The following is a 20,348-nucleotide window of genomic DNA, read 5'->3' as shown; positions in this document are numbered from 1 at the left end:
TTATCCCACAGCATACTGATATCTGTGAAACAAAAATGCTATGTCGGAAAACGGTTGCTTGTTTTGTGTCGTATGCTGGTTCTGCTATTAAAGAGTGGTACACAAATAACAAAGAGACTCCTCGCGTAGCTTGTTTTATGACTCAAACAAATCCATATATGGTCAGACAGGAGTATAAATCCCTCCTATTATGAAATTGCAACAAAATGTATTTGAAACGCTTCAAGTATGAAACGATGCCGAAAATGTGCTATTATGAAATGCCATTGAATATCAATATCATACAGATTTTCTCATCTAGAATATTTTTGTTTTGCCTCCCTGAAATTGCATTGGATGCCATGAAAATTATACCGCATATCAATCCTGATAATACATTTGTATCATGCTGAGTTTTGATTCGGCAGAAAAAACTCCTCGACTCTCTGCATGTCTGATCGAATTAGACTGCCTTGCCTGATCCCACTCGCTGTTAACTAATGAAAAGTCCCCTCGCATTTTTTCCCTCACAACTGCCGGTGTCACGACCCCGGATTGGAAAGTGGTGATTGGTGGATGGCCATCTGTTTATTCCTAATTATTCAAAAAAGCCCAAAATCCAAGGACAGCCACGCCCTGGTCTCTACTTCAGCCTACCCAGCCTGTCGTTTGCACAGTGTGTTTTCACTCTTTGATACAAACGTTGGTGTGCCGTACGTACTACTAGTTCAACATGAAGCTGCTCGCTGCTTTCCTTCTTGTCACCGTGACGGTGCAAAGCTCCTGGGCTGCCAATTTTGCGGTACCGACAAGTAAGTACGGTGTAGTTCCTGTTGTTCTCGTGCTTGCTACTGTATCAACGTTGATGTTTGAGCGAGCGTGGTGGTGGCGGTTGTGATTTTTGAAAGCGCGAACGCTCTGTGTTTTTTCAAGCAGGCGTGACCACAACGGCTTGACAGGAGAGTGTTACAATTTGTTTGGAGAGCATGTGGCTACATTGTACGGGGAATGTGTGTTATGTTGGCCCGCGGTTTACCCCCCGACGGCCGCTGCCTGGAAAATAGGTCATGGCGAAAAAAATTCTGCTCGCGAGCTACAACATGGCGTTCGGCCGCGCGCTGTGAGAATTCGTAGAAAGGGGAGGTTGTTTTTATTAACAGCATCGAGGAGGTTTTTATAATCCTTGGTAACAACTACCCATCGCATTTACTATCTATTCATCGATGGGAACGTAAAGATATGGCCCGTTTTTAGCGTTCTTCCTGGTGTTTTTTAGGCAGAACATCAAAACAGGGATGCCATGGAGCAAGGAGGTTATTTTAGGAAGGAGATAACATTGGGGACGGTACACGACAGATAGTGCGGGCTGAATCAAGCTGGAAAAATCGCTTTAGTTTCAGTGATTAAAACGAAAATTGAGAGAAAAAAACAAAACGGTAGAAGAAAAAAATGTTGACTAAATGTTGAAGGAACCGACATTGCCACACGCTAACGATGCACGCATTAAACACCCGGGCCTTAAAATTTATTCATTTGTCTGAAACAGCTACGTATGCTTGTCAATCAAGCTGGGGACGAACCACAATTACTGGTGGGGTGTGGGGCTTAAACACATAAATACCAGTACTTCTTTTTACCCAAATGACCCTTTTCTGTTCTAATTTGATTTCACCAAAGCTTGCCTCTTTACACTTTTTTTTGTATCCTTTTTATATTGCAATATTAGACTTGTTGCTGTTTTGCTGTATCTTGGAACATGAAATGTTGTCGACCCCAACTCAACTCTGTACTATCCCTGACATATCACTCGCGCCAGCCATGACGAAAGCTATGCTGTTCCTTTGTGAGTGCTATCGGGCCTTGGTTGGCCTTTCGGTTAGCCCCAGATTCAAGAGGTTGTAAGTTCGTATCCCTGACAGTTCCCAAATGTCGGGAACCTGAAGCGCTTTGATTTTTAACTTACATTGTGGCTACCAGCCGTAGTGGTTACATCATGTATATTGGTCAAACCCTGACCCCGCCAAAACTCTGACCCTAGGATATATGCAGCCTGGATGCCAGACTGTTGCCAGGGGTGATATATAGGCTAGGCTAGCTCCTCTGCTTCGAAAATATATCAAAGAATGTAACGTTTAGACCTTAGAACAAGTATAAGTTGATTCATATATTGTCTTGTATGTAGGTTAATTTTGTTGTACGTACGTATTTGTCTGAATGTCTACATGCAGGGTTTTTTTTCTAGAAAAATTTAGCATGAGGGAGCAGAGCATGGCAAGGAACGAAGCGACCGAGCAACACTCACACTGGTATGAGGGAGCTGGCTGGTTACATGAGGGAGCAGCTCCCTTATTCCCCTGTTTAGAAAAAGCCCTGTACATGTACACCTTACGAAAGTCGCTGTACTTTTTGCTGTGTCAATAAAGTTCTTTAGAAGACTCGAGAGAAAAATTAGATCCCCAGGTGCTCATGTATCTCTGAGATCGGGGCTTGTGGCTTCCCCCAGCCGAAGGGAGTATTGTGTTGAGCCGGGGTCTGGCATCTAGGCTAGACGGTGAAAATGAACGTAGTCTGGTATCATATCTCCTTGGTTCAGGCAAACCCCAACACTGTGTACGTACAGTACAAAAAGTAAGTTACAACGTCCATATGGTTAAGACTTAAGTGGTTAGGCATATGTTAGTGTAACATATTATGCATTTCAGACCAAGGAATTCGAAAATATATATCTTGTGAAAGTCGTTAGTTAACTAAAACACGAATCGTTCAGAAAAATTACGTCTATATTTTTCTTCCGCTGCGTCCAAGAAAAGAGCATAAAGTATAGCGTCCTATTATTCACAATCATAATACAATTTACTACAGTAGTCCTTCTTTGTTGCCATGCTTAAGCTTGGTGTGGGAAGTAGGGCATATTGTCACAAAACCGGTTGCTCTTATATTAGCCCTCAGGCAAGGACTTTACAGTGTACATTTTGTTGTCCAAGTAGAATTTGTGTATGATCAGCAAATGAAATATTTCAGACGGAAAATTCAAATGTCCCTCATTACTTCGGTGTACATGCTCAGAAGACAACAAATTCGTCACGCAGTGGACTAGAGTGATTGTTTATACTGCTGGAAATTGACAGTGACAGTTTGAGAGCTAGGGTAAACATAGTGCCATAATGGGACAAGTCCTACATATCTTCACGGCGATGTGAACCCCTCCCCAGAATGGCAATCCTACTCTCCAAGCAGAGGTTTGAGTTTTGGATTATTTTTGGCGTGTTTTTAGGATTTTTATCGGGGTTTCTTTTTTGCACCGGAATTTTTTTTTCATCCCCCCCCCAAAAAAAAATAGAAAAAAAATCCAGTCCAAAAAAGAAACCCCGATCATGAAAAAAGCCTAAAAACACGCTAAAAATAACCCAAGCCACGATACTTGCTGTAATAAGATCCATAGTACGCTTCTAGTTCTCGTAGCGGCCTACAAAGATAAAATTGAGCTTGTTGTTTTTCTTGTTTTGTTTTGTTTTTATTTTTACACATAATAAAGAATAAAGGCAAAAACAGTTTGCAGGAGAGGGTAAGAATCCTAGTGTGCTTATATTGAGCCCGCCTTCTTTTAATACTTTACAAATAATAACCATGAAAGTATGATTAATAAAAAATGAAATTAACGGAAACAAAGATATTGCAAACGAATATATGTACATGCTTTAACAAAACAATTAACAATGACAAAGAAAATTTATCGCACCGTAAGAAAAGAAATTAACGAAAACAAACATATTGCAAATTAATACATATGGTTGCTTTAACAAAAAAGTTCACAACGCCGAAGAAAATTTAACGTACCGATCAACCAACATGCTAGAGATTGATACGATTGAAATATTACTGTAAGTAGCGAGCTTGACTTTTCTGATCAGCCCAGTTCTACAAACGTGGGTAATTCAACCAGGCCGCCTATGTTGTCTATATGCAATCAGAAAATAGCACATATAAGCTCCCGAAGACCCCCAAAACCCCCCAGTATTTGACATGCTATGGAGGCTATGCCTGACTACACTTGCGGGCTAGCATTCACAATGTGGGTACACTACCATCTTGATGCAAACGAGCCTTGCATTATAATTGGTGATTGCCACAGGATAATGCCTATTCTATCAGATTAGCGCCGCTTGCAAATTGAATCCAGACCCCCGAGTGTAGTTCTAAAGACTACGGCAGACTGGATAAAAGATATCGGGGTACGCATTTATCTATCGAGCACTTTTGTTTAATGTTCAACTCAGTCAATGTTACTTTCTGTTTGTAGCCGTTTCCAAGCAGATCCTACGGTGGAAAGGCAGTATCCAATCGGCCAAGCAGTGTACGGTGTACGTGTCCATTAGCCAATTGGATACTGCCTTGCCACCGTAGGATCTGCTTGGATTTTAATTAAGTTCCAGCTAGTCTAACGCTTGATGCAGTGGAGTGGTCCTCTATGTAAACACCCTTTGGTATCGGTAATCGTGTAAAACTGTACTTGGTTGAACCAGAATAACACAGTTCTTTCTCTTGGTCTGAGAACGGTGAGTGTTTGTATCAACTAATTACGTTAAAACATGCTGACGTCACCAAAACAAAGAGGTTGTATGTAGTGGAGACTAAACCTCCTTGGCTAAAATAAATTAGTTCAGAATCCCTCGCTTATTTCCACCAAATGTAACAATTTCCGATTGTTTCATTCGTAGCCACAACAATTATTTCTATACAGAACATTGCAAAGTACTCTTGTGCAAAAAAATGTAAGTTGAACATTGGCATTGAGTGACAAAGTACAAAGTGTTTCGATGGAACGATAAGAAAAACTTGATTTGAGTTCAGAATCCCTCGCTTACTTCCACCAAATGTAACAATTTCCAATGTTTCACTCGTAGCCATAACAATTATTATTCATAACATTGCAAATAACTCTTGGGCAAAGATATGTAAGTTGAACATTGGTATTGACAAAGCACAAAGTGTTTCGATGCAACGATAAAAACTTGATTTGAGTTCAGAATCTCTCGCTTACTTCCACCAACTGTAACAATTTCTTATTGTTTCATTCGTAACCATAACAATTATTATTCATAAAACATTGCAAATAACTCCTGTGCAAAAAATATAGTTGAACATTGGCATTGACAAATCAGAAATTGTTTCGATGCAACGATAAGAAAACTTGATAAGCGACCATCTACACTGCAGTAATTCTGTTTAATTGGTTGGAAGGTCATTGAACTAGCTCGGTCGGCTGGTCCAATGCCTTAGATAATGAAATTATTTTCAATGAGCTGTTGCAAGGGTATAACGTAATGACTAATATTGATACAATTGGTGGAAAATTTAACTTGTATAAAAGAACGCCTGAAATATTACTGATAAGTAGCGAGCTTGACTACACGTAGGGGCTAACATTCATAATATTGGTACTCTCTCCTCTTGATGTAAGAGCCTTGAATTATAATTGGTGATTGGCGGAGGAATGATCAAATGGGAATAGGTGCGCTGGTGCACCCAACCAAGAACATTGGGAGCACAAAAAAATCTTTGGGTGTACCATATAAAACTAAACCTAATTACAGATATTACTGGGAGCTAATTTCAAAATCTAAACAAGTACTATTTTAGATTTTATTTTTCTGACAATAAGATGCCAAGAATATCCTGTATACTATTATATATCCTGTATACTATTATATATTTGATATGTGCAAAAATACCTACAAAAATACCTACAAAAATACCTACAAAAATACCTACAAAAATACCTACAAAAATACCTACAAAAATACCTACAAAAATACCTACAAAAATACCTACAAAAATACCTACAAAAATACAAAAATATTTTAGCCCTGTAATGTCATATGTATTGTAATGTCATATATATAACGCCCGACGTCATGTACAAAAAAAGTCGAGTAAAAAAATTCAAGTCGCGTATTTGTTGAAGTAATGTTACGAATGTATGGCCGTTTCTAATGATTTTACGGAAATGTAAAAAAAAAACAATTCGAGCTACATGTAAGTCACGTATCCGTTGAAATAATATTACAAAAATATGGCCCTTTCTGTTGAAGTAATTTTACGAAAATATAACAATTTCTAAAAAGCATTTGAGAAAATGAGTATTATATTGTGCGCCGTACCTTGATACAAATCGCGTTTTTTTTCATGTCTTCATTTCCGCGAACAAGTAGGGCGGTTCTGGAGAAAATTAAAGCTCTCTGATTTGATAAGTAGGTCATATTATACATATGTATGATGAAAGACGAAAATAGACAGGGTTTTGCAACAGATGTTGCCTGAATAAATCTTTAATGTTGAATCAGTAAGGCCACAGCAAGTAATTTTTATGGATGACATCAGCGCGCGCATTAATTTTCGCCTGGTTTTGAAAAAAAAAACAAGAAATTTTGTTGCCTTCTGCCAGTGACCAACACATGCCGAAAATGGGCAAAGATGTCTGTTGCCATGCCGGAACGTGGATGGCAGATAATTGAGATAATATGAAGAGAGGAGATAACATTAAAATGTTTTGTTTCTTACTAAATCTTACTTTAATGCAGTGATATGTGATGCTGGCTGTGTATATGTGATGTTTCCACTGAGTAAAAACCATTTTGTACAATGATTGAGTCAAAATTTTAAAATGTAAGAACCTTTTTTTTTCGGCCCGCCTTGTTTTTTTACGCCCGCTCGCATTAGAGTCTCCGGAGGATCCATAAAATTTACTTTCTGTGGCCTAATACGGTTGGCCTGATTTCAGAGATCGCGATATCGCTACGTACGTGTGAATTTTGAAATTGCTCGTCAAAGTCTGCATTTCAATAAACCAGGAAAAGACGTGAGATGATTTTCTAATTCTGTGTGTATGTTTGCTGTCGCGGAATAACGTATTTCTTATTTATTTATTTACATGTTTTTGAAGAGCATAGAAACAATAAGCAAATGTATGCTTATAGAGGCCCTCTCAAGAATATTCATGACCAAAAACGGCTATAAAAATATGCATTACCATATAAACGGCCATAAAGGAAGCACATTTTCTGTGATGAGGTATAGCCGTATTCAAAAGACGACAGGTGCCGTAAAATGCTCTGCTATTGGTCCAATATAACCTTGTGTACGATCACTGACGTAACATGCCATTGGCTTAGAAACCGAACTATCGTTTAGAAGAATGCCAATCGCATTACGAGAGGTAAGTGTGTTTCACGGAGGGGGGGGGGTCAATAAAAACACATCGGATACCATTTGGTTCCTATACTTCAAGTGATGCCGTAAAATTGCTTTACTGTCAGCCATTGCAATGCTACATCAGATCAGTCCCTTACCAGAACGTGTTGTGAAACATAATAAGTTGAGACCATTATGGTACAGTTTGCCCCACCGGGGTATATCTTATACAATGTAAACGTCTATTTTATACAAGTACTTTCGACTTCCTCTCGCTTCTTGGTAATGTATGTAGAAGGCTGTAACTGTAAGATTAGTTAGGTTTGCTTTATCAAACGCTACAAGGATTATAAATTTCTCTCCACCGTTCAAACACCTAGAATGGGAAAATTTAGTAATCGGAAAGAAGGCTTTTTTGGCCACACAAAGGACAATCTACAGTAAAATGTACCTCGTCTTCTGCATATAATGAATTTGCCCCTAATTATCAGAGAGACCGCCTGGGGCCGTTCGGGCGCGCCATCAGCATGAGAACAAATCCTCTCTTCTGTAAACATCGGGAAGAAGAATTAACAAGCCAAGAAAGCTTACTAAGAGGGCCTGCCTGCAAGCCCTTTTTCGTAAGGCGTAATCAGGCCGTTTTAGACTTCGTAATTCGTAGGCAGCCTCCGCAAAAATCAACGTAATTCGTAATAGGACATTAGCCGCAAATCGTAAAGTCATAATCAGCTCTGAGACTTTAACGTAATTCGTAATAGGCGGAGAAAATTTTGCGTAATTCGTAATCACTACCCCCCTTGCAGGCTCTACTAAGGCAGAGCTGTCTGCCAACACATCGTCTACACCACGGTTGTTGACCTTTTGTTTCTGTCCCAATCTTGAATGCACAGTTGTCCTATACTCGTTGGCGCAACCCCAACAGGAAATGCTGATAACAAATCAAGAGGACAAGCTCTACTCACGAACTAGGCTAGCTGCCAGCGCAGGCTTCAGAAGCGGCTGGAAAGAGTAGAAAATGGCCAAATAGGCAGATAACATGCCAGGGGAGTACAGTTTGCCGCTATAGCCTCTACCAGGCTTCAGAAGCGGCTGGAAAGAGTAGAAATTTGCCAGATAGACCGATAACATGCCAGAGGAGTTGGTACAGTTTGCTGCTCCCGAAGGTGACTTACGACAGCATTTGCATAGATATCGATGTGGACGGTAGCCTTTTCAGTCAGATAGGTATAAGCCCTCCATTAGCCATCATATCGTGGGCATTCTATATAAAGTTCTTGATCACATCAAGTTGATGTATTCTTGTAGCGGATGCAAACCTGGCCAGTTGTGACTATCAGTAGAATCATAGCGATAGCTAGCCTCCGTAGCAGGCTTATAGAACTGGGGGTTTGGTGGTCTTCGGTTGTTTCTGATTTAATAGCCCAGTTAAAAAAGCGGGGGTAATTCAACCAGGCCGGCTATGTTGTCTATATGCAATCAGAAAATGGCACATAAAAGCTCCCAAAGACCCTCACGACACCAACCCCCCCCCCCCCAGTTTTTGGCATGCTATGGAGGCAAAGCGATAGCCCTAATATACCCTCCGTTCGCAAATACGCATGGCATATCCGGGCTGGTATTATCAGGACTATCGATAAAATTACGTTATGAAGATAATGTTAACTGAAAAATGAGACACGACAGATTGTAGCCTTGAAATGCATTATTCATTGAGTGGGTTCCTTGGGGGACGCGTTGTGCTATTGTGTCTATTGGACACACACACACGAAATATAATATGTCAAATACAGTGGACAAGACACTAATATGCCCATATAATCAGTACAATAATATCAATTTATTATGCAGTACTGGTAAAATGCCGGATGTCCCAATGATTTATTGCCTAAAACGGTCAGATCGTGCGATATCAAAGAAAATTGCACTCCACTCACTACTTTAAATGATCGACAGTGACAACTGTCAGCCAACTGCCAGTTGGCTATGTACCAGTTTGCAGGAAGATGGCTGTCATCTCGAATTAGCCAAATTGGCCGCCGTGCGGTAATGCAAGGAACTGCAGCACAAAAAAAACCGCTTTCTGGCCAAAGTCAGATTGCACAATTAATTAGCTTAAAGACTAAACTTTAACTGACAACACTACAATGAATTGGGACTTGCCCCAAATTTTCGACTGACTCCGTCAACCTTGTTCACGGAATGGACCCGTCTACTCTTGGAACGTGACGTCAGAGACACGTTACCGTAGTAGCGGGTCATACGTGCCAGATAACTTGTGTCGCCCCCCGTCTCTGTATAAGACCATAGCATGTTCAGGACAAAAAATACAAAAACCGGACGTTCTCCTGCAGTACCAAGGTCAGCCACCAGGAGGCCAATATTTGACCTTGACCTTTTTTCCTAAGACCTACCAACGTACCAAATACCATAAAGGCGTTCTGAAGTTTTGCTGGCTACAAATGTGCGGAAACACAAACACACACAGACACACGCACACACCAAAAACAATACCTCCATTTTTCATGGAGGTAAAAATCCCAATTTCATAACGTTCTTGTTTTTTCTTCCTCAGCTTACATCAAAAGTAACTGTAACCAGACGACCGATGCGGACTCGGGCGAGGCCGGGTACATCGAGTGGTCGTCCGTCACCCGGAACAGCGCCGAGAGCTGCAGCCTGACGCTGAACGCCCCCGTCGGCAGCATGTTCCGCCTCAAGTTCACCCGCTTCGACCTGGACAGGAACGTACGTACTTCTACATCTAAACAACCGGCATTTAAATAGGAATACAAATTTGTAAAATTTAGTTAGGAATTAAGAAAGTCAGGACAGGACAGGCACGTACGTGCTTCTACATAGAAACAGCCGGAACTTCTTTGAATAGGAATACAAATTTGTAAAATTTAGTTAGGCCATAGCAAATGAATTTCATGGATGATATCCTCCGCTCTATCATTCTTCAAATGGACGGCGATCTCTTTGTAGTACTGCACTACGTGACTTGTGAGCGAAATTTGAGAACAGTAAATGTCTTGGCATCTGGACTCCAAAGCTAATGCGACAGGGCGAATAAAAACACTGTGCGGGCCAAAATAAAAAAAAAACAAGGCGGGCCAAAAAAAAGATTACTACAATGACTACATTTTTAAATTCTGACATCATAAACCTTGCTAAACAAGAAATGATACCTATATCGTGCTATGTTTTACTATACTGTCAACTGTTACAACATCCATTTGTCACTGAAATAACTTTGAAAAATCATTGTACAAATTCAGAGAGAACATCACATACACAGCCAACATCACATATAAAAGGAATGAAATACATCACTACATCAAAGTCAAAGATAAAACATTAAATCAGACCATTGTCTCCTCTCTCGTCCTATTTATCTGCCATTCACGTTTCGCCATGGCAACATCTTTGCCCATTTTCGGCATGTTGACCACATGTCAGAGGGCAACAAAATTTCTTATTTTTTTACCCCAAAATCGGGCGAAAATTAATTTTAGGGCGCCGTTCTTAATTAATCTTAATTATACCAATAAAAATGTGGTCTTTTAAAACATTTACTCTGGCCTCCGCTCAAAGTTTAAGCATGTATAAATGTTTCCCCTCCAGGGCCAAGCCTGTGTGGACACCATCAACATCCTGGACGGTCCTAATATGCTGTCGATGTCTAAGACCGGCGGGGACACCTGCACCCAGCCTTCGGGAGAAATCACCACCGTCTCCAACGTCGTCACCATCTCCTTCACTCAGGGCAGCACAGGCATCGACTTCATGAAGTTCAAACTGCAGTACTCTGTCTACAGGATGAGTGTGCGTAAGTGGGCATTTTCTTAACCTCCAAGCAGATTTTTTGGCGACGTCTCAGGTAGGAGCCTAATGGTACAGTATTGTATGCAGTTTGCAAGAATTCTAGGAATGGTACAGGCATTTTGTCCACAGGCATGGAATGTCCACAGGCATGTCTCTGACCCACATCTATGCCCACATTCCTGGAAACCCTTGGGAAGACCTCTCTGCCCCGGATGGCCCTACTTTCTGTGACCCCAGGGCTCGTTCACTATACACTCAGGGGAGGAGTGCACTGTATCTGTCTAGACTTAACAGGTACCAAGTCTTCCTCAAAATCATGAAATGATGGCAGTGCAAACAATAACCCTAACAGCAACCACCGTTGCCATGGCAATGTGTGTTTTCATTGCCAGTCTTGTTGAGACTGGAAGACAGCATCAAATTGACCAGGCAGTATCCATTTGGCAATTATCATTAAAAAAAAAAGACCGCGTACAAAAATATTTTGTAGGTGAGTAGCGATTATGGACACAAAGGTGAAGTTCGAAAATGTTTATCCTGTCATGTTCCTAAAAAAAAGAAACGAGAGGAGGAATTTTGGCCAAAATGTATATGAATGCAAAATATGTTTAACAAAATGGCGTAGGTACAGGTAACCACTGTCTTCTCTCATTCTCATCTTCAAATTCAACTAAGTTCGAGAATGATGCTTTTTCATGTAGCTACTAGTAGTCTAATGTTCCTTCGCGTTTTAGACGACTGTCTTATTGGTTGTGAAAGGTGAAAATAAAAGTTGTTTCAATCGTTACTATCACGACGCTTCTGGGATTTTTGGTTTAAATAGCATGTAGTTATCACTAAAAATCGTCTTCCTTATAATGTTTTCCAAAACAAAATTTGGACAAAGTTTCTAGTTTACCAGAAAGTTTTCTGCCTTGACTTAAGAATCGCTAAATTAAATTCTGTTCGCTCCTGCAGTCGGCATGTGCACGTCTAGCTCGGACTTCAAGTGCGACAACAACCGCTGCATCAAGCAGGACAACACGTGCGATCTCAGGGACGACTGTGGGGACAACTCCGACGAGTCATCTTCCGACTCGGGCGCCAACTGCCTGGGTAAGATCAAATATTTTTTATTATGTTTGATCCTACCCTTAAGCCTATTTGCGGTGAGGATGTAGGGCTTGGGAGCTATAATAGGCTATAAAAGTAACCAGGCTACTTTACCTTCTTAGGAAAGCATGTTGTTTTAGCTCAGTTTCTTCTTTTTCTCCAAACAAATTAAGTCAATGACCTGGACCAGATGTCTGTCACCATGGTAACCGGTGCTGTAGCAGACAGCTGTGGTGTTGGGTCACGTCATACAGCAGAACAGAGTTGGGGGGCTGGTCACCATACATATGAATGTCGCCATACATTTTAGACTGAAACAGTGCAATTAATATCACTGTCACAGTTGCTCGAGAAAACTTAATCAATTTGATTGATTTCCAAAATTCATCCAGTTCCTTGAGCACCAGTTTCCTTGTGTATCTCATTACCTGGATATCTTCAGGTTCAGGAATATTTATCAATGTTCGGGTAGAATTCTCGCATGGTTCTTAGATGCGTAGGATATTTTTTTTTATTTATGGTGAATGGAGACTTGAGAGGTTGGACTACCCTGCCAAATTTTTCAAGGTCTAAAACTGAGGTATATGAATTTTAACCACGTTGTTTTGACATAATTCCCATATATTAACATAGGAAAGCCCTATTACTGGGCTGTGACATGTAACGTGCCAATCATGGCTTCCTCTTTGTACCTCAGACCTGAAAGACGTCGGCGGTGCCATCACCAACTTCCTGTCCCTCGGCCTGGCCGCCATCATCGGGATCGTGGTGGGCGTGATCGTGCTGATCATCCTCATCATCGTCCTCATCTGCGTGTGCTGCTGCAACTGCTGCAGGAAGGGCAACAACCAGGCCGTCTAGCGGGACTCATCCGCACTGCACCTTTGACAAGCGGAGCTTTACAAAATGGCGGACGATTCTCTGCAAATTGCAAATCTAACAGTTGAAGGATGGTAGTTGTGTGATGAGGATCTACTATATAGGGTTTCTCACCAGGATGTACCTTTGTATTGTAGATGGTCAAAATGTTTTGGCTCAGAATCGTTTGCCATTTGAGTATGTTAAGGTTGCAGTTTGCTGAACCCCTAGGAACAAAAGAATGTAATTTTAATCAGCAATGGTAAGTACTAAGGAAAGTCTTTTTGTGATGCTGAGAGTATGTCTGTGAAGCTCTTAACAAGCAACATGTAGTGCTGCGATGTTTTTAATTGCGCTAGGCAAGGCGGCTGTTTGAAATGCAATGAAGTTTTGAAACGCAAGTGTTTTGTAAATTGTTGTACATTTTGTGGATGCATCTAGCTCACCAAAAATAGCGGCATGGTGTACTTGTTTGTAAGCAGTTCATGTTAGCCTGGTTAACAAACCTATTTTAGCTCCCGAATCCTTCAGCCTATTTGTGGAGAGGCTGTAGGACTCGGGAGCTATAGTAGGTTTGGTAACCAGGCTAGTTCATGTCGCATGTCAAAGTCGTGACGTGTTGCTAGGACGCGCGGGGTATGATGGTCCGATGACGTATTTCCGGTCTGAAAGTCGTTGGACCTGACCCATACAGTCCTATGACTACCTCTACAATGGAGCTCGATGTTGTTGTACTTAAACTTGCTATACCAGCCATGATGTCATTTGAAAGATTCTAAGAAGAATTGTTTATGAAGATGACATTTTAGAAACTTTTATTAGATGGAAGATTCAGAAGATTTTTACGTAAAACAGATTTTGTAATGTGTAGTTGTTGCACCGGAAGTATAAGTAAAGCCCACAACGTTTTGGATGGGAAATTCTTTATATACGTTTGGGACAAGAACATCGGAGAATTAAGTGTTGATTTTATAGAACGTGAAATAAAATGTGGATAAAAGTACGTGTGCACTGTGCCTATCTTTGTGTCTATTGCCATTTTAGTTTATTGCCGTTTCAGCTACTAGTACATGATAAAACATAATTCGTACGTCAGTGGAGTTATATGTATATATAGAAAGGTATATAAGTAAAATCAAATACAGTCTTAAGTACTATGGCAGAAATATGGAAATATGAAAAGTGGCGAAAGCCTAATTAAATGCCATGCCATAATTATAGCTTTTAACCTGAAGTGAACCAAATATGTAGTCATACGTAATGAATATGATTCATAATTTGCATTCCTAATGACGAAATATTTCAGTATGGGCTATTAGTATAAGGTTTTTGATTATCTCTAAGTTAAAACACATTTTTGACTACTGTATATTACCCAAATATTGCATATGTAATGCATCAATTTTCGTGTCTTCCTTACGGATTCGCGTGTGTATATTTAAGTTAAAGTCTTGACTAGTAATGGTACTGTATTGTTGACTAACACTAGTTACAGCTAGACGAATATCAGTTGTGACGCAGAAAGCCTTTGCAAGATAGTGGTTTTACTTATGATATATACCGAAAGACACCTCTTCGCACGAAATGCGTACTCTACACATTGTACCACCAGCTGTTGAATAACCATTTGGAGACGGAACAGTTTGGATAATATACCCTAGCGGATTGGGCTTATTGCTTCGTCCTCGTAAAGTAAACGTCGGGAACAAAAAACGTAATCCCTCCCCACCGTACCTGGTGATACAAAACAGCTTCGGCCCATCGTACGAGATGCTTCTAAATTATTCATAGATGTTCCAGGCAATCCCCACAAGTCGCGGAGTCTCACGCACGCAACACAGACCGTCTCGCCTGCGTGACACACGGCCATATCATCGTTCTCTACCGCTCCGGTAGCAAGAAAGAAGACCGAGAACAAACGAAACATCCACCTGCAAAATGGACAAATACGCCGGCGTCTCCTACTTCGTTGCTGCCATTTTTCTTCTACACGGAGTGTGCGGCCAAAACACAAGTAAGTGTCTGTATTTTTTTCCCTCTTAACAGAAAGGGCATATTGCAACGTTGTATAAACTTGATACACCAGACAATTCATCAGTAGGTAACTGAAAACTAATTTGAGCGGTAACGTAACACTTGTGTCTGTGAGCATATGTGTGTGCGGTGTCGTCGTTTAGTAAGGTGTATTTCTACATCTTTGATGTATGATATGATATGAATCTTTATTGCATGTTCTTGCCCAGATGGGCTAAATGCACAAATGTGACCAAATGTGGTCGAGAGGATAAAAACATGAGTATTGCATACTTGGACGCTATATTCTAATGCTAAGTGCTAGGAGTCTGTATATTACAACAATACTATATACTACCTATCATCTATTGTTAGTTGCCCTTTCTTCTCTCTTTTCGAAACATTTGGAAACGTTTATACAAGAGATCCAAGGAGACATACATGTAGCTTCCCTTTTGAAGATCCATGCACACGGCCTATATACCTATAGCAGGTGTTTTGTCGTCTGGATCTGATGGTAAATTTAACGCCTGAACAGCTTTATAGAAAGGTTGTTTAAGGTTGGGCAACCATCAATCCAAAAATGTACAGGAAGGACATTGAAAACAGTCGTGTTTTTTATAAAATCATGTTGTTTCTTTCCAAATTTCACATATTTGGCAACCATCAATCCAAAAATGTACAGGAAGGACATTGAAAACAGTCGTGTTTTTTATTGTAAGATCATCTTGTTTCTTTCCAAATTTCACTATTTGGCAACCATCAATCCAAAAATTTACAAGAAAGACATTGAAAACAGTAAGATCATCTTGTTTCTTTCCAAATTTCACGGTTTGGCAACCATCAATCCAAAAATGTACAGGAAAGACATTGAAAACAGTCGTGTTTTTTTATAAGACCATCTTGGTTCTTTCCAAATTGCACTATTTGTTCGTTTCGTGACAGGATTAAATTTAAACACACCTAGTCCTGCCAGTATCGTTCCGTGTGTGCTAAGGCAGATGATTTCATTGTTCATAACAAATGAAAGCACCGTTTCGACACATGGGAAAAGGACTAAAATAGACAGAGGAAAAGTATGTTTTAGAATAGCCTCCATAGCATGCCAAAAACTGGGGCTTTGGAGGGTCTTCATGGTATTTGGGATCTTTTATGTGCTATTTTCTGATTGCATATAGACAACATAGCCGGCCTGGTTGAATTACCCCCGTTTTTTTAGAACTGGGCTAATCAGAAAACAGCCGAAGACCACCAAACCCCCAGTTCTATAAGCCTGCTACTGAGGCTTGTTTTTGAACTAGTCCGACTGTCCGGAACTGGACATGTTATTGATGAGATGCTAAGTACTGCAACACTGATGTTCACTTCACATTAGCGACGTCAGTCAACGTGTCCGTTATTTTGAAAAATTGCAGATAACACCTGCTCTTCTTCACGTCACGTCACGTCACGTCTGCGTCGTCTATTGTCGATAATTACACAATTACTGATACAGGGGCTGACAGTCACTGATCATGAGGCTTTGTCCGATGCAATCCCCTGGGGCCATCAAATGGCGCCTACCGTTTCTAACCTGTTATTGTTTCTATATACTGTACCTGGTCCATGGTCCCAGTGTTTATGTCTATTAAGGCCATATTGGTTTCATTATATGGATGACATCCGCGCGCGCGTGAATTTTCGTCCGTTTCAAAAAAAAAAAGAAAGAAAGAAAGAAAATTCGACCATACTGTAAACCGTACAAAGCAGCTGCAAAATTAGCAAATATATGCTGCACATTGCAAAAAAAAAATATTTGAAAACTATACTAATAATTGTTGTATGCCAAAATCAACTCCAAAGTAAAAGAAAATGTGAAAAAAAATAAAAATGAAGAGTCTATCACTCTATACTATACTCTATGTTTTTTTTGTCATTTGTTTGACCTTCATGACCACGTAGCTTTCATAATAAAGGAAATTTGTTTTGCCAATTTTTTTTATATCTGTACGCTCGCAGTCAAATCTAGTAGTCAAATCAACAAGGCTTAACCCTCTGTATTAGGCCATGTTGATTTCATTATATGGATTACATTCTATGGGATACCAAGGTATGATGCGAGCGTGCGAATAACAAAACAATTTCCTTCATTGAAATCTAGGTGGTCATGAAGGTTAGACAAATGGCTAAACACACAGAGTAACATTTTATTCGCATGGTGAATAGTAAGGTTCTTCATTTTCATTCCTTCACATTTTCTTCTTGTCCTTTGGAATAGATTTTGGTATTCTGCGACATAAGTATCGTTTTCCAATATTTTATTTTTCAATTTATGGCATATACTTGCTCATTTTGCAGCTACTTTTTACGATTTACAGTATGGTCGAAAACTTTTTTTTTGGAAACGGCCGAAAATTCGTGCGCGCGCGGATGTCATCCATATAATCACATCAACATGGCCTTACTGACGCGGAAGGATACGGGTTAAGTGCACCGCCCGATGAGCACAATGGTGATATTTTACTGCCGAAGGACAAATTTATGATAAAATATTAATATTAATGACGGCAGGTTCCATGGGAAAAGTGAATCATACTTAGAGTCCATTCCAAGCCACCGCGTGGGTTTTTTAATCATATTTCTAATATTTTCTGATTAGTTTCAAATAATTCGAAAATATTATAAATATTCTGAAACTATTATAAAAAATGTAAGTACCTGAGTAGTATGTTTTAGAAAATGTTGGAACAATTTGCAAAAATTTTGAAAGTGGTAAGGTAAAATAGCCAACGTAATGCACGAGCAAAATTGATACAAAGGAAGTTTTCTATATGATACGATATATATAAATTATAATGAGATTCATCAGTAAATCACCTGTTCCCATATTCAACACGTCATTCTTTAATATTGGCTGACACATGGAGGCATAATTAATAAGACTTTTCGTATAAGACACAACGTTATGAATCAATAAAGATACAACTACATTGCGCTTTTTGTTTTAATTGTACGTATTTTGCATAGATTACTTAGATCACATAGAGTGATTTTCAGATCACTCGTGTGTTTATTATGTATTATCATTATTTATCATGTTTTTATTTTTTTTATTTCGGAAAGAGGGTTAGAAAAAGGCTTCGCCCTGTATTTACCCTGTCCAGTTACATTCATGTAACAAAAAAAAACAACAACAAATAAATAAATAAATGTGTCTTGAAATTGTAAGGTTAATTTTCCTCACCACCACGCCATATTTTATCTCCGGTAAATTTCAAACGCGTTCTATTCAATGACGTCATATATTATCCCTTTAAGCCTTGCTCGATCCTTTATGACAGACACAATAGCCGTACAGACGCCTCCAGTGTTTGGATAACTCTCACGGCCCTCATAACACTGTTTACATTACACTTTCTTCGCACGAAAATGTGCTTTCCATCTATCTAGCCGTGAGAATTCGTCGATGTCGTGGACTTATAAAAAGCATTGGACTCGGAACCAATAGGTCTCGGGTTCGATACTCATCGTGGCCCGACGTTGTGCCCTTGGGAAAGGCACTTAACACGACTTCCCCACCATGTACGGTGGAGTGACGCCCACCGAGCCTCTTAGGCTAATTTGCCTAACTGTGTTTCAAAAACACACTACTACATTTAGTACGCCAATGTGTCGAAATCAGCACATTTGCCACCAAGAGCCGTTAATATTTTTTTATAAAAAGCATTAACAGAGAAGCATTATTTTCTATTCAGATCTATAAAAGATCAAACCATCCAACATATTATCAAACCATAATAACAGAATGGTACAGTTGTAAATAATATGATTCAGAGAATCATATTATGCGTTCGTGTGTGTGTGTGTGTGTGTGTGTGTGTGTGTGTGTGTGTGTGTGTGTGTGTGTGTGTGTGTCTGTAGACACGATGGATCGTCTTGATACTTGGTAGGTGGGTAGGTCTTGATGAGACCTAGAAATGACTAGATGTTGGGCCCTCTTGCGCCTTGTTATGGTACTGCAGGCTGTGACAGAACCAATATCAAACGTTAAACATAAGACCTACACACAAGACAGTCTTTTCCGTTACAAGACAGCAGAATTTTGCAGAACACATGCATGACTATTGCAAGAATGTCTTTAGATTTGTGGATGAATGGGTTTGTGATCGTAAGACAATTGCACGGCATATATACAACCGTGACGGGCTGTCGTGAGACTGTCCTGTGTATGCGCTACTTGTAGAGCAGATGTGACAAACAGATGGTGCATTGTGAGTCCTCAATGACTCTTGAACAAATGACTCCACGAAACAGATGTTCTTTTGGCCGTTACGGTGTCTGTGTACATAGAGCAGTAGTTACTAGAGAACGGTTGTTATATCCTACCAAAATCTGATATATCAGTAAGGTGTTAATTTAAAAAAAAGGTCTCCCGTGCTCTATGCAGAGCATAGGGTTTGGTGCCCGTGTCCTTTTCCGTAGCCCTTGGGCGACACACAGGGCACTACAGCAGGGGATAGTTAAAGAAGCCTTAAAATAACACGTAGTCTTGTGTTTCTGGATGAACAAGACTAAACTTATTTTCGCCAAGGAGGTTATGTTTTCAGATGCGTTCGTGTGTGTGTCTGTGTGTGTGTCTGTAGGCACGATAATTCGAGGAGGTTTAAATGGATTGTCTTAATATTTGGTAGGTGGGCAGGTCTTGATGCGACCTCGAAATGACTAGATTTTGGGCCCCCTGGCTCCTTGTTATGGTACTGTAGCGAAACTTCTGGTTTCGATATCTCATGATCTATACATGCTAGGGGCACGAAATTTGGATGGTGGGTAGCTCTTGTGCTGAGAAAAATGTGACATGAGATTGGGCCCCCTAGCGGCTTTCTCTGGAACTGCAGAGGCGTTCGTTGAGAAATACTCCAAGGAAGATGACTTAAGAAACGGTTGAGGAGTATGTTTGTTAAACTTTCCTTGATCCATCTAATCAAAATTAGTACCTAAAAACCGAATACGTCATTACTGAAATTAGCAACTAAAAGTGACTTAGAGTCGAAAGATACAAGATACATAAAAACAATCTAGAGCATACTTAGTCGTAATCATAATCACAGTGATCGGATTTTCCTCGCATTTGCAGGACTTTCAAACTGAATAACAGATGATATCTATTTAGGTTTCGTAATTTCGCCTTGATGGAATATGCCAATACGAGACTGCCTGCAAATTACGCATCAATTATGCATAAAGGATGAACCTGTTAGTGGAGTTTTCCCAGCGGACCATTCTGTACGAAGGCCCACAACGACACTTCCATATCGCTCTTCCGCAGACCTTCAACACGGCGCTGCCAAGGGAAATACCTTCCGTTCCGCTCTTCTGCGGAAGAAGGAAGTGGAAGGGCCCCGAAAGAGGTA

The 20,348-nt window shown here is 40.1% G+C and overlaps 1 pseudogene; it reads left to right on the top strand.

The window, feature by feature from the left end:
• The first annotated feature begins 616 nt into the window (after positions 1–616).
• LOC109464700 overlaps positions 617–20,348 on the top strand; it is a 46,420-nt pseudogene continuing 26,688 nt past the window's right edge.

Source organism: Branchiostoma belcheri, unplaced genomic scaffold, assembly GCF_001625305.1.
Source record: "Branchiostoma belcheri isolate BF01 breed outbred unplaced genomic scaffold, Haploidv18h27 scaffold14, whole genome shotgun sequence".
NCBI classification, from domain to species: domain Eukaryota; kingdom Metazoa; phylum Chordata; class Leptocardii; order Amphioxiformes; family Branchiostomatidae; genus Branchiostoma; species Branchiostoma belcheri.
This window is presented reverse-complemented; position numbering and strand designations above follow the sequence as displayed.